The sequence below is a fragment of the Lepidothrix coronata genome, unplaced genomic scaffold, assembly GCF_001604755.1.
Source record: "Lepidothrix coronata isolate B3197 unplaced genomic scaffold, Lepidothrix_coronata-1.0 Scaffold8, whole genome shotgun sequence".
NCBI lineage: Eukaryota > Metazoa > Chordata > Aves > Passeriformes > Pipridae > Lepidothrix > Lepidothrix coronata.
Window position 1 is genome coordinate 1269445 of NW_016690188.1, and position 6000 is coordinate 1275444.

Here is a 6000-nt window from a genome sequence, read left to right on the forward strand (position 1 = left end):
TTAAATTTGCTGGCTTCAAAATGCCAGTCCAGTTGATAAAGTATGAAATATTAGCATTGTTTAAGGTGACAAGCCTGACTCAAGGCCTCCTCATCCAAGAATTGTCATGCCTGTAACACAATATTGATGTGGTGGCTTATAATTCTTACTTTACATAAAAGCTTCATTGTGTGCCAAATTCAATCTCCACAGGCTACCTGAGCCACAGATTTTTACAAGTCTACATTTCAGCGCTGCAAGTCTACAATACACATAATTTTCAATTATGTTAGGGCAGAACAGGATCACTGCCTATATAACATTACTGGTTGGAGGAAATGAGACTCAGCCCTACTGCCGAGAGAGCTAACTGGATCCAGATGGCGGGCTGAGCGCAGCAGCCGTCCGAGGGAGCGATGTCGCAGCAGCTGCCCCCCCCCCAACTCTCTCTTTCACAGTGCAGGGAGATGCCAAGCCATTGCTGGGGCTGGGAGCTGCAACAGGAGGATGCTTGGGCAGGGGGGTTGTTGGGGAGCGTGAAGGAAGAGGGGGAAGAGACGTGATTGCTTTCACAGGTTTATTACTGCAGTCTTACGTTACAATATTCTTATTAAAAAGGAGAAAAATTAAAGTCCTGTTACAGCGGAGAGGTAAATCCTTTCCTTCCTCAAGCAACTAAATAGCAGGAAATCCTTTTCTCTTGGCCCTAAATGCAGATTTGAGCCAGACGGTTCCTCTGATTTGCAAGGAGTCCACAAAAATCCAAAGCTGACTTTCCCAGCCTTCTGACACTGCTTTTACATTCCTGCACCAGGGGAGAAGGGTAGGAGGGAGAGAAGTTCCCACCATCCTGCTCTTGCAAATGCTGGACACCCACTTACTCCTCTTCTGCTTCTTGTGTCTCAGTGTGGAAATTAGGTCTTGCCTGTACAAACACTGAACTTTTCAACAAATTAACTCTAACAAATCTGTGCAAATTATTTCAGAGCCAAACTGTTGAAATGGGCTCTGCTGGCCTGCTTTTAACATTTTTTTAAAATAATGTCATCCTGGTGCAAGTATTTTATTCCCTATTTAACAATATGATCTGATGGGGATCATTAGCATGTGTGTGTTTTAAAAAAAAAAAAGAAAAAAAAAGTTTTATGGCAAGTCTCAGAGAGCTTAAGCAAAATAATTGTTAAGCTCCAGGCCTCCACACAAGAATTAAAACAAGTATGGGGTGAGCATACTTGAGAGAAACCAAAGCTTTTAAAAAGGCTGTTAAATTGTCAGCACAAGGGAAAAAGCAAATGATTTGAATGGCCCAGATTTTTCTCTGTAAAAGGGAACTAAAAATCCAAAAACCTCCCTATCCTCCATACATCACATCCACACCTCCCATCCACAACCAGGGGTTCTGCAGAGCACAGACCCACGGGGAGCAGCTCTGCATGCCCACTCCTCCCAAATACCACCCAAAGCAGTCACCTTCCTGAGCGCTGGCTAGGCAAACAAACATCTTTCCCAAGATTTCACAGCAGAGTTGGTCAAAAGCAGCTAAACTTCATATCCAGGCTACAGGAGTTTAGTGGAAACCCACTCAGGGCCAGCAGCTGCTCCGCATGCCGGGGCTGAGCTTGCAGCCTCGAGGCCACGATGGAAAGGATGGCACTGAGCTCACAGGTGTTTCCTGCATCAGTGTCCAACCCAGACCTTTCCCCTTGTCACGCTATTGTTTTCACTGCTAGAATGCCCTAAAAGTGATGTCCTACAGCATATAAATACATAAATGCAACAAGAAAAAAAAGGCCGTACTTTTAACAGAGGGTAAGCTACACAACACTTTCCAGCTCAGGTTTCCTGCAGCTGGCGCTTATTAGCTCCCAGGAACTGAAACAACTAAGAGCAGGACTCCTGGAATCAGCTGCATGCCACGGGTCTCCAGTATCTCCCCTAGCCATGGGACCACACCTCCACCTTCAGAGTCTGTGCTTTCTCCCTGGATCTCAAATACAAACATTCCCAATCCTAGTTTTGCTGTTAGTGTCTCCCTTGGTCAGCACTGCAGAATCACATGGAAGTACACACCTGGACTTCAACTTGAAGCTCAGGAATTTCTCTGGTATTTAGTTAGCAGCAATTCTGGGAGGGAGTATCTAGACAAATTTTAACCAGAGATAATCCAGTAGCAACACAGGAGACCATAATGCCGAGGGGAGGGCTGATATTTACAGGGAAGCCAATAGGAAGAAAGACAGAGCTTAACAAGACCATAATTGCTGTCTGTGGACAAGAAAAAAAGTTGCAAAGAGGGGCCTGTAACCTACTAGTGTTCCCACTTAAGCCTCTGAAGATTTAAATGTAGACCCTCGGCTTCTGTTCTGTTGTTTAATTTAACTCAACCCCTTATTTTTGGTCTTCAGTTATCACCTTGTTTGCAGAGGTGTACCATGTGAGAGCAAAAATCCTAGGGATTTATTTTAAATATCTGAAGGAGTTGCCGACGGAACTTTAAAAGGGCCTCCTATTTCTTTCAGATCTGCAATGTCTGTAATTTTTTGTATGAGAAGTAATAGACACCACCCACGATGTTCAGCCCTTCTACAGAATATGTAATGCACGACGATGAGGCACAGAGGAGCTGCTCAAAACGAAAGCAATGAGGCTGATTTCAAGGAGACTGATCCTTTCCTCACAAAAGTCTTCCCCACAGCACTCAAGAAATTAAAGCACAGCACTGTAAAACACAGAAGTATTTAGCACATATATATTTATTACCACTTTATTTTTTGGCTAACATCATCCTTTAAAACAACTGCAACACCGCAAAAATAAATTATTAAATAAAATACATAAATAGGAGAAAAGTGGAACAAAACCCAGGAACTGATGAACCTGCACAGACACATGCACATAGGGCATTAAGTTCTCTTCCCAATTTAAAAAGTCCTTTAATCACCAGAACTGGTATCAGTCAAATTATCTTTTGATATGCTCCTGAACAAGACACTTGTAGTGCCTTGAATTTCCCCATTATTGATAATTCAAGTGAACTCGTCTCCTTCCTTTCCAGTAATACACAAGAGTTCCTGACAAAAGGAATGTGTTGCCATTTCAATAGTTTGCCTGTGCCTTTGTCACACTGGTAGGGCAGAAAAAAGGAGATGCCAAGTCTTCCCTGGGCTGAAAGTTACAGAAATGTGTTAGCAATTAAACAGTTCAAGATTATCTCCAAGGAGGGATGCCTGAAAGCAGAAACCCAGGGAATCTGGAACTGCCTCACTGAAGGCACAGAGCAACCTAAGGCAATGGGTAAAAAGTATGCCCATTTTGGGGTGGAATAAGGCACAAATCAACAGTTTGAGCCCCACTGGCCATCATCACCTGCAGTTCCCTCCTGGGTGAGCAGTTAGACTGACTGGAGATGGGGGAACATCCCAGAAGCACCAGATCTGTTGCTTTCTCCTGACGTAATCCGCAGGCTCCGTGCCCTCACAGTGTGCACAGCCCTTCTCCCGCATCCCAGATGATATGCAGTATAACAGCTATATCCCATTACTATTGCCACACATCACCCCTACCTACACAGGTTTTCTTGACACAGTGATAAGGATGCAGAGGAGGCTGCTCAGGGAAAGAGTTAAAGAGAATAGCCAGAAGCTTCCTTAAAAATTATTGCCTATGAAAGTTCAAGCAAATAATTATTTGCTCATTCTGACATGGATGAAAAGCATTCTTGCCACCAGTTGTACTGAAACAGTAAAGTAAAACAAGTTTTTTGCTTCTAATGAAGGCAAGGTTGGTAGGCTACAGTTAAGTTCTAGGATTCTGACACCAAGCATGAAGAAGCAAAGTAACAGCTAATCAGTTACTTTAGGAATTTAAAATAATTTTTTTAGCTTTACAAGAGGAAGAGTGTTCATGTGACATAACAGTACAGCATTACTTTCTACAGTTCTCATGGTATCTCTGCAAAATACTGCATGCAGTATTTCTCAATCTTGGGTGGAGCTTGGGAAAGAACCATTACTTTTTTCACATTTAATCTGAAAGACCCCACAAGTCCTCCTTGCACAAATCAGCAGGCTGGTTGAGGACTATCTGGATGCCTACAAAGTGCTGTTCCAAAAAACACGCACAAATAAAAGCATAATTTCAGTTGAGGAACAAGTGAACAACCTACTTACTTAAAGCCAGAAAAAAACCTAACTTCATCTTTAAGCTTTCTCCAGATTTTCTCTGCAACCTATTCTGCTGCACTCAAGCATAGAGTTTCCATTAGATAAAGAATGGTACAGTCATGAAATCTCAAGGAAGTCTTTCTGTAGATACATCTAGCTTAGAATCAATGAAGTTAAACCAGCCTCCAAGATTCACCAAACAATTTGATGTACAGACACACATTTAATTTCTCATCCTGGCAATCTCCCAGAGAGTGAAAGAACAATTGGTAACCAGTGTTTGCATGAAGTCCAAGAATGCATTTTATGGTCTATAAAATATAATTCCTTTCCTCCCCATTAAATAAAGACAGTAAAGATATCTGACAGCATGTTAGAAACAGATCATGGCACTGAACTACCTCCATTGTAACAGAAGGGCTGCTCCAGGAGAACCTTGCCTCCTTTAAAACTTTGCAGCTCTGGTAAGAGCATAAGTCCATTTGTAAAGAAGGGGCTTTAACTTTAGGTTTTGAAACTACCTTTTAATTTATTTCTTTTTTTTAAGGAAAAACCAAACCAAACCAAACCGACAAAACACCCACCAAAATAACAGTGCTCAGTGGTCATCCAGCCTGGTTCTGCTTTAATATTGCAGAACATGTCTGCCCTGTCCTGCTCCCCTCTCACTGCACCATGAGGATCTGTAGCACAGGACAGCACGCTAGTGTAAAGGAGTAAAAGAGGCCCTCCAAACCCTTTCCCATCTTTCTCTCACCTCCACCATATGGAGTTTGAAACAGAAGTTACATGTTTCTTAATTATGGGAAGAATCAACTAGACTTCTTCAGTACCCTGGTAGTGATGCCCACCAGGAAAGTCATGTCTACATGACCAGGATTCTGAATGACTGCTGAACTGGTACCACTTTCCACTGCACGTATGTGCACGAAGGAAGAAAAGCCAAACGTGAAGAGCAACTCTATGCAACTCTGTCCTGGATCCATCACAGAATCACAGAATGATTTGTGTTGGAAGGGACCTCGAAGATCATCTTGTTCCAACCCCCCTACTATGGGCAGGGACACTTTTCACCAGACCAGGTTGCTCCAAGGCCCACCCAACTTGGCCTTGAACACTTGCGGGAATGGGCATCCACAGCTTCTCTGAGTGACCTGTGCAAGTGCCTCACCACACTCACAAGGGGGGCAAAGGGGGGTTTCTTCACTTTGATCCAAATCCTCATCTCAGGTCTTGTGAAGTACCTGTGAATGAGTGGTACAGGTGGGTGGGATCCCTGGCTAAAGGTGCTACAGGAGAATTTAGCAGTTTGCTTGTTACTGTAATGTGGCCTAACAGGGTTTTACTGAAAGAGTTGTATTTTCTCCCACTCTTGGGTAAGTGAAACTCATGACTCTAATCACTACCACAAAAATTCCTGTCGATGTAGCAATTCTGGGTGAACTGCCGGGAGCCACTCTATAGTAAACCCAGCAAATTTCATACCAAATTTCCTGTCGCCTCCCTTGTGGTTTCCATGTGTGATTGGGCCTTCAGTGCAACAAGAGGTAACTGCAGAATAGATGGCTCCAAGGGTTTGAGGCCCTCATGAAAACCAAGAACTTGCAAAATTCTCTTTCCCTAGGGGTGGTAAGTTTTGTCTATTTAAAAAAAAAAAAAGTTAACTCAAAAATGTAACCTTAAGGCAACCTCAGGAAAAAGTCCTAGAGATAAGACTGGAACCAGCACTATTCTGACCTCCTAGGAGTAACTGGGAAGGTTGCTGTTTAGGTTATTCTATTTTTCAGAAAGCCTGCCTTGGGGAAAAAACAAAAAACCAAACTAAACAAACAAACAAAAAAATCAAACAAACAAAAAA

The 6000-nt window shown here is 42.9% G+C and overlaps 1 protein-coding gene across 27 annotated transcripts in view; it reads right to left on the reverse strand.

Moving 5' to 3' along the window:
- Positions 1 to 6000, reverse strand: part of TCF7L2 (transcription factor 7 like 2) — a 176585-nt gene that overhangs the window by 116686 nt on the left and 53899 nt on the right. The gene's annotated exons all lie outside the window — the stretch shown is intronic.